The 9733-nt window shown below is 45.3% G+C and overlaps 1 long non-coding RNA gene across 1 annotated transcript; it reads right to left on the bottom strand.

The window, feature by feature from the left end:
* Positions 1-1377: 1377 nt before the first annotated feature.
* Positions 1378-9179, bottom strand: LOC109390919 (uncharacterized). The gene is made up of 3 exons (XR_002125676.1): positions 9105-9179; positions 7353-7519; positions 1378-1817 (listed from the first exon to the last, which is right to left on the bottom strand). It is a non-coding gene; the product is annotated as an uncharacterized LOC109390919 (long non-coding RNA).
* Between the last annotated feature and the right edge of the window lie 554 nt (positions 9180-9733).

The following is a 9733-nucleotide window of genomic DNA, read 5'->3' as shown; positions in this document are numbered from 1 at the left end:
CTCCCAGGGGAGACAGCTGATATCATTCCATCAGGTCCCAGTCAAACCGGAGACGCCCCCCCCCCCAGAGAGCTTTACAGATATCATTCCATCCGGCCTCAGTTTTCCAAGACACTCTCTCGACTAATGGGTCAGAGGCTAATGCAGAGGGGGTGGTCTAAGAATCGGCTGTAAGGCAACATGTCATCATTTTTTATTGTGCTGTATTTAATCTTAAGATATTTTGTAGTGATAGTTATGTTTAGATATGCTAAATGTTTAGGATTTTGGGGTTTTCAGGTATAGGGTTGGGGTTGGAGATTAGGTCACCAGTCTGGGGAGGCCCTGATGTCCAGCTATGAGTCCACGGTCTGTATGTATGCTGGTGTATGCAGCAAGAATAGGTAAGGGGAGATGTCAAGTTCCAGGCCCCATAGGCATTCATGTTGTCTCACCCCTCCATCATAGTAAATAAATCACAGAAACTGATACAGGTATTTCACACACATCTAAATACACAAGGGCAAACCTTGACCTGCTTCACGTACAGTGTCAAGTGGTCTGTGATCTTACTGTGATATTCCCATTAAAATAATCGACAGTCAACCAAATGCAGGGAGTAGAAAGCATTACTTATGCTAGTGGGACTTGGAAAATGTATAACTTTTCATACGATTATCTGTGAAGGCAATGTCTCCTTTTATTATGTTTTCTTGGTAACTGTCATACACTTAGAGTGGGGGAAATTAAATAGTAGTTTGACCTCACTGTGATAATTGATATACACTTCAATAAGTGAAAATTTTTCTAAATATATTTTAGTCACACAATTCACAAAAAACGTGGATCATCTGCAGCTTTAGGTCAAAATGTAGGAAAACAGAATATGAATTCTAATGTTTTAGGTTCTGGATTCTATAGATTCTACCACTGTCGAAAAGCATAACACTGATAAAACTACTCTTGTATTTAACAAAGCAGGCACCAGTTTGAGCTCTTAGCTCAGAGAATATACAAACCAGGAGACACTCACTCTTTTTCACTGGACCTTTTGAGGACCTAACAAAAACGACGAATTACTTAAGGTTCCTTTTAAGCTGTGTGGTTTGCCTGTGTTACTGTCTGGAGAACATAACAAATGAAAAGTTTATACACTGTAACATAAAGGGATATGCTGGCAGCAATCTTGGTCATGTGATATCTACTGTTTCTTCATTGCATCATTTTTGCTTCTGCTGCATTTAATCTCAAGATGTTCCACAATGATATTTATGTTTACATATGTTACATGTTTAAGGATTTGGGAGTTTATGGGTGTAGGGTTGGGGGTTACGGGTCAGTGTCAGGGATGGAGATTAGGTCAATGGTCATGGGGAGGCCCTGATGTCCAGCTGTGAGTCAACGGTCTGTTTAAGTGGTCTGCATAGGGGATCCATGCTTTAGCAGAGGTGTCTTCTGTCATCTGAACACAAGAGTCCACTGTCTCGATCCCATTACTTACTCCAGCTCTCAGCCCCTAGGTCTAACTGTGTGGTGAGACTCCAAGGCCTGGGGCCCAGAATTTACTCCATAATCTGGCTCTTCATCTGGTGTCTGGGGTTCAGAATCTGGTCAGCCCTCAACACTCTTTGACACCACAAAGAAAAAATGATTTGGCACAACGAGCTTTTTCTCTGCCGAGTTCCCTGATAACTGACACCTCTCCCCCGCCCCTCAGCATGGTTTGTGCACATGAAGATTCTTCTTACCTTTTCCTTCTTTGTCCACGCCTCACGGGGAGATACTGCTGTCAATACGGTACAGAAGCATGTCCCATCTTCTCTTCGAAGCTGTAGTACCTGCAGGACAGATACAGAGGTTTACCAAGTTCCCTCAAAACTTAGGGCAGCACAGGTTGTAAAAGGTGTGATGGCAGCTCTGGCCCCTGGCTTTCATGGGACACTGTGGCTGCCGGCACTCATGAACACTGACTGCCTTCTGTGGTGCTGGGCTGACTTGTGGCTCTCCTGCCAGACTCACGCTTCCTGCTCACCTAGTGATCTGAAAACCTGGTACCACAAGAATTCATCACTTAAATTGTGACAGGAGGAAGGAACATCAGAAACTGGTTTAGAGGAAGCAGTCACATGACACCAGCCTAGAGAAAATGCTCAGAACTCCAGCCGGCTGACATGCAACCCTCATCCCTGGCACATCCTGTTTCTCATACAGTGGCTGAAGCTGAGATGGAGATGTAACCTCCAAGTTTCACCTGTCCCCTTACCCCGGGCACCCCATGTGCCTCTCTCATGCTGACTCAAGCTCGGATGGGAACATCTCATCTAGGTCTATCCTTGCTTTTCCCCCCATGCACCCCCTTCTCCCCTGACATGCTGCCTGAAGCCAAGAAGAGACATCACCTCCAAGGTTTCTCCTTGCGTCTTGCCCAGGACCACCTTTGTCCTTCACACCCTGGTGGAAGCAAGACTTCAGATTTCCTACCGAGTCTCACTTTACCCATTTTTCCAGGCATCCCCTCTGCTCCTCACATGCTGGATGGACCCGGGGTGAAAAACTTCCCTCTGTGTTTCTCCACCATTTACCCCTCTGCCCCTCACACTCCAACCAACACACATGTAAGCTCTGACAGATGACACACCTTCTAAGGGCTCTGCTGGCTGACTCCTCAAATTTAAAAAGGGAGCCTAGCAGCGATTTGCACACAGGGACTCCTCATGTAGAATGCACTTCATTAAGAAGTTTGCAGTAACCCGCCTGCCTCCCCAGCTGAACTGCCTATGGAAGGATGTATCCAGAAAGTAAAACAATAGCCCATAAAATGGAAGAAAATAGGTATATATTAAGTATCTGAGAAGGGTCTGTTATCCAGAGTCAATAAAGAACTTTTGCAAACTCATGAACAAAACGACAAGCAACTAAAATTTTAAAATGAACTTCAATAGAACCTTCTCCACATTAGACATACAAATGGTCAGCAGGCACATTGAGAAGTTAAATATCCCTAGTAGTGATGGGAACGCAAATTAAAACCAGTGTGACACTCTCTCACACACACTAGCAAGACTATAATGCAGAAAGCTAAAACTAACAAATGCCAGCAACAATGTATAAATTATAACCCTTGAACGTTGCTTGTGAAAAATTAAAACGGTGTGGTCTCTGCATACAACACTTTGAAATTTCCACTGCACACACAAAAAAATCTCATGTGGTTCAACAAATCCACTTCTAGAAATATAACCCACAAAATTGAAAACAGGTGTTAAAAGCTGCTACCTGAATCCGCAGCAACACTGTTCACAATAGCAGAGTGACATAAACAAGTTACATGTCCATCTTAATCAGCAGTGAAAACTAAGCAAGTGTGACCTGTTACAGCAGGATTCTTTAGATCAATACAGTTATGAACATATTCAATAATTTCTAGAAATACATTTTCCCATAGCACACAAAAAATTGTAATGTGGCAGAAGACGTTTACAAATACACCCAAATAGATTCAGTTCCTCTACTATAAATAGAGAAAGTTGATAAATCTATGTTCAGTAATTAGTGTTTCATTATTCTCCTATTAGGAAATGGTATTGACATTCAATAAATATCCATCATTTATTTTTCATAACAAAACTTTAAAATTTCAAATAACGAAAGTTATCTAGAAAATCTTTTCAATGTACATATGCAGTAAAATTATCGTTAAAAAGTTTACCTGGGGCCAGCCGAGTGGCTCAGTTGATTAAGAGCACAAGCTCTGAGCAACAAGGTCGCTGGTTAGAGTCCCACATGGGCCAGTGACTCTGTGGCCCAGCTGAGCTGCCAACAGGCAGCAGGATGGTGAGAGCACGTGCTCCTAACAACAAGGTTGCCAATAAGCCTCCCACATGGGATGGTGGCTATGCCCACCTGCGAGGCACCTTGAGCTGAGCAGCCATTAGCTGCTGCTGGGCAGCTGGATGGTGACTGGACTTGGAGCTGAGTTAGCTGCACCCTCCACAACAAAGACTGAAGGACAACGACTTGGCTGTTCTCCTTCCCTAATTCTCCAATAAAATCTTTAAAAAAAAAAGTTTACCTAAATATCTTTTATTTTAATTGTACCAATTTTATGTGTTAAAACTTACAGGTTTCAAAGTCAATTACTACTAAAGCTATTTTCTTGACACATTTTGTAACACAGATAACAAACTAATTTTTATAAACTCAGTTAAAAAAGATATTTTATGGTAATAATTTTCAAAGACATGACTGTGTAATCAAACCAAACTAAAACCAGCTGTAATATCAAATATTTCATCAGATCATCTGATCCTGAGAAGCATTTGGGTTAGCTTGTATTTATTTATTTATTTATTTATTTAGCTAGCTGAGCCATTCTGCCACCTGTTTGCTCAGCTCGGAGCTCGACCCAGCAAACCTGTTGCTCAGGGCTCACACTGTTGAGCGAGCTCTTAACCAACTGAGCCACTGGGCCGGCCCTAGGTTGTATTTTATTTATTAATTTATATAAACATTTCATTTGTCCAAGCCAATCAAGTATTACAAACTGGAAACACCATCTGGAGCTAGAAAACATCTTACTACAGGCAATCAAAAACCATTTCAGACAGAGATCACAAATTAACAGGATGAATAGTAACTATAGAGAACACAAGATGTTTTACCAAGAAAACCGCTGGCTGTCACAAGGGCTCTGTCTCGCAGCTTAGAAGTTTTTCCCAGTCCAAGGACCCACCTTCTGGACATGGACAGTAAGGTCTAAACACTGAGAGGCACCAACCGGCCTCTCTACAGCTGAGGCCAGGACACAGAGCAGAGGACGCCTGTCACGTCCAGCATGGCAAGGGCAAACGGGTTTCTCTTGAGGGGGGGCGTAGATTGAATAAACAGAGACAAAAGTAGGATTAAGAGCGAGCCCAAGGGACTCAGTCAGAGAAACTGAGCGAGCCCCTAATCGGGTCAGCGCATGGCTTTTATTGAGAAATTTGAAAAGAAGTGAAACTGCTTCACTGCTGCCAATCAAATTAGCATCCGTTTGGGGTCTGGGCCTCAAAGCCTTTTTACTTTAACATATCCCATTATGTTCCACCAAATGCTATGCCTTTGCATATCCGCCGCATAGCCCCAGGACACCTGGTTACTATGTCCTCCCAGAGGAGATTAACTGTTTAGCATTCCAACAGGTCCCAGTCGCACCTTGAGACACACCCCAGAGGGAGCCTTATCGGCCTCCGGTAGGTCATACTGGGGCACTCCCTCAGAGAGATTGCAGCCTCCGGTCATACCGGGGCTTTTCTCTCTTAACTAATGGGAAAAGAGGCTAAATGCTGGGGGGGGGGGCATGTTAATAGAAATCGGCTTCAGGCAACAGACGCCAACCTCCCAGAGTTAGAGCATCACAGAGACAGAGACGGCACAGACATCAGGGTCACCCAGGCGGTCAGGACGCTGGGGTACAGAGGGTGTCAGGTCTCCCACAAAACGTGAGGCACCTCCAGCCCCGAGCCCACTAATTTGTGACCCTGGCAGGTGCTGCTGGACCGGGATCTGTCCGGCACTAACGGGTAAGGAAGGTGGAAGGACAAACGCCCGTTATGGGCACAGGCCCCTCAAGACACACTCCCGGGAGCTGGCACGGCCAGGCAGAGGCGCCTGGGAACCCTAGCTTATCTGGGGTTCCACCAAGGTGCACCGCGGAAAGTGCACCTGACCGACGGCGGGGACCAGAGAGGATATGTTCCCAAAACCACGCTCCCGGGACACAGAACGAGATGGAAAGGAAACCTCCTGCGTTTTTCGGGGACCCACAGCAAAGTTTGTCTCCGCAGACGCCGGTCTGGAGAGAACCGCTTAGCTCCCCACCTGCGGGGCCAGCTCCATCAGCAGGCTTATGGGAGCCTGTGCCCGTGTTCTGTCCCCGCGGTAGTTCCTTGTTAGGACAACAACACTCGAGACACAGACACAGGAAAAGACGAACATCTCTGGGAGGAAAGAATAAAGAAAACCCCTAGTCTCTAGGTGCAAGAAGTTGCTTCACAAACATTTTTTTCTATCAATCTAAATTCAGAAAAGAGAAAACGAACTCACGCCACTTCTAACTTATACTGAGCCCCGCAGGCAGAGACCAGGAATTGTAATACACGTGCACCTGGAATTCACATAAGCATGAAATTTTGAAAGACACAGGAAAAATCAGGTAAATATAATATTTTAGACAAAGGTGGGAGTGGGCTCTTAGATATGAGATGTAAAAATGGGAGATTTACAGTAATTCAGGGAAAGCTGAACACACACGGCACGTACAGATTTGTTAGACTTCTGCTTGGAGTCTTTCTCTCTGTGGCTAAGGTGATTATGCTCAGGTTTTTATTTGTCCTTCACAATCTTTAAAGAGGCAGGGAAACGGGGGAGCCAGGCTGAACAAGGGAGGCCTGTGTTTTTAAAAGTGCCCCATTTGCAATCTTTTTTCCTTGTTTAGCTCAGCAGCCTCAGACAGTTGTGGGCTATGTTTACATTTCTGATCTACTCGGCTCACGGCCTGGGGCAAATGCTGAGACTTTCTCATTTCTATCAGACCGAAAATCAGCTTCCATTTGTGTCAAGTTTCTGATCAGTTATTAAATCCTTTAAAACCCGTTTCTACATACCAGTTCTCAAAATGTTATTATCTCCAGAAAGATTTTTTAAATTTGCACATCTGTTGCTTTTCCCTCCTGCCTTTTTTAAACCTAATGTTGATATATTAGCATCTAAAAGACCCAAGAAGCTGAAGAACTAGTTCAAAACCTTAAAAATTCTTAAATTTCCTTGTATCCATCTGTATTCAAGTGTGGTCTTTCTCTAGGTTCCAACAGCTCTTTGTCACACGAGTTCTCTAACACATTTTCCAATTTACAAGTTTTTCCCATTCCAAGGCCACTGATGGTAGGATTTTAATAGCTACTCAAGCCAAAAAGCCCTTTTACAGCTTCACCAAGGAAACCAGACTTTCTGTCCCTGTGGTATTTCCTTGTCATGACAAACGACACAAGAGACATAGACACAAAAAAATGACCAACTCTGGAAAGAGAAGCTCAGTGGAGGAAACCTGAACTTCGCTGCTCCTGAAAATCTAGCTCCACAAATATGTTTTCCTGCAAATCTGCATGCAGAAGACAGGCAAGGAACACGCAGCGCTTCTAAGTTCTCCCAAAACCCGCAGAAATAGACCCGGAAGGCTGACGGGGTGAACGGACACCCCGCGTACCTGAGGGCAGAGCCCCGAGCTCCCAGCCGCAGCGGTTCCCAGGAGCCAGCAGTGCCCCGCCCGATTATTCTCCTGGCCGGCTCCCCGAAACTGGGAAGGGGTGCCTAAAAATTAATTACTTTGCTCTCACCTTGTGTGTTATCGGAGAGCGGGTCCTTGAGTCATCACAGGAAAGCATCCCAGGCTGTAGGAACAACGCCTCGTGAACACAGGCACGCAGGCCGAGGATGTATTACACGAAAGAAAACATATTCCCAAAACGCAGGAGTGCACAAGCCCAGGAGGAGAGCAACTGCGCTGGAACAAAGAACATTTAGGATTATATTTGGATGAGGGCGGGGAAATAATCAGGGGTGGGGTCTCAGGTGGCCCCAGGGCGTTCCCAGGGCGTGTCTCTGCGCACCACTCCCGCCCACTGGAGGACGGATTCCCGTGTAGGAACTGCCAGCGGGACACGGGTGGAGAGTTTTCCCTGCTGGCAATGCTAACAGTGTTGTAACCCATTACAATCAGCCGTGGCTGCATCTTTCCTTAGGAAAGATCCCATCCCCTCTCTGTGTTCACCTCACGTCTTCCTTCCTTTCCTCCCCCCTCTCTCTGTGGCCCTGTTCTCTCTACCTGTGGTAACAAGTTCTTCTAGCTGAGCTAATCATCAAATTAACAGACTCCGATTAATAACATAAAATCGAATTTTAACATACCAGCATGGGGAATTCACATACGTGTAAAAATTCCAAAGACAGTTGTTGCATTATAGCCGATTCCAATACCACCACCCCACCCCCTGCATTAGCCTCTGACCCATTAGTCGAGAGAGTGTCTCGGAAAACTGAGGCCGGATGGAATGATATCTGTAAAGCTCTCTCTGGGAGTGTCTCAGGTGACTGGGACCTATTGGAATGATAATAGTTATCTCCCCTGGGAGGACACAGTAACAAAGAGTCTTAGGGCCATGTGGCGGAAGTGTGAAGGCATAGGATTTGCTGGAACACAATGGGAATGTTAATGGCAAAGGTCTTAAGGCACATAAGTCACACGGTTGCAAATTGATTGACAGCAGTTTCACTTCTTTACAAACTACTCAATAAAAGCCATGCGCTGAGCTGACCCGATTCGGGGCTCACTCAGTCTTCTCTGGCTGAGTCCCTTGGTCTCGCTCTTTATCTTACTTTTGTCTCTTGCTCTTATTCAATCTGCATCGCCCCTTAAGAGAAACCTATTTGCCCTTGCCACGCTGGACGTGACAGACATTGAGGTCAGATTGGGTGCTTTGCAGGTAATTTAGGAAGGGTGGCACACTCACAGAAGGTAAATTGTTAGGCAACTGTTGGGACCCATGCAGGCTGGCTTTAGTGAAGCATAAATTGTTTTGCTTCTTGTTTTGTTTGTTCTGCACCTGGAGAGTGCTTACTTAACGCTGAGGTATGTGGTGAGAATGGCCGGTTCCTTAGGAGACACTATAGATAGATGGCTATCTGGGTTAATGGAATAAAGTGTCCTGGGAAACTGATCCCCTAAGGTCCCTCTGATCTTAAAGTCTCCAGTAGATGGTTAATGATCTGGTTTTGTATGAGGTAATGCATAGTTGTCCCTGCCATTTTGCACGTCCTCTGGATGCATATATTGGTGGTGGGAAATAAACTCGGGGCTTCAGTATTTACTGGAGTCCTCCCGGACCCCCTTTGTCTCTTTGTTTCCTTAAACCTCGCCCCCCCACTTCAGGAACTGCTCCCTTGAACGCCGGGGCAGGACCCCGGCAGGCAACCCAGGAAATAATGGGTCGCGGGCAAAGGGTGGTCAGCTGTCTCCACTGGGCGTCTTCCTGCCTAACGCTAAAGGGATTCTGGAGAGGATAACTGAGGACATGGAGTTGATGGCTTACAAGGTGAGGACGTGTCCTGCAAACGGGACATGTCTAGCTCAAGACTGCAGATGGTACTGAGCGTTCTTGGAACATGAACTTCCTCCTATGGGTTAGAAAGACCAAGATCAGTTATTCTTGGAGCTTAAATAAGAGCAGCTGCCTTTTGTAAAAATTGTTATTGTTCTGGCCTTGTAGATTCAGTCACGCATTTCCCTGTACACAGCACAATAAAAACGATGTGGACAACAGAGTGGCTGCTACTTGCCTGAGCGAGCTGTAGCCCTCTGTTCCTTCATCTTGAACCTGCATCCTGTCTCATCCCAGATCCCTGACAGAGACCACCGACAACAGATTATGCTAAGGTTCCCCTGCTAAACCAGGTCTTTCCGCCTGAATCTCTTAGGCAGGAAAGGGGGGAGGGACAAAGGCTGTTTGTGAGTCTTTTGTTTCCTAACAACCAGCTAAAGTCAATATGCCCAAAGGCAAAACATTCCTCTCCATTCCCGCCTTTGAAACTTTAAATAAGCCTTTGAAACTTTAAATAAAAGTTTCACAACCAGAAATTAAATTGGTAGATTGTCACATATTTTCATTGATCTAATCACCCGGTCCTGAAAATAAGTTACTTTAGTTAAATTCGTTGAATC

The sequence above is a fragment of the Hipposideros armiger genome, unplaced genomic scaffold (genome assembly GCF_001890085.2).
Source record: "Hipposideros armiger isolate ML-2016 unplaced genomic scaffold, ASM189008v1 scaffold_282, whole genome shotgun sequence".
NCBI classification, from domain to species: domain Eukaryota; kingdom Metazoa; phylum Chordata; class Mammalia; order Chiroptera; family Hipposideridae; genus Hipposideros; species Hipposideros armiger.
Note: the sequence above shows the minus strand (reverse complement) of the source record. Positions and strands in the feature narration are given on the sequence as shown.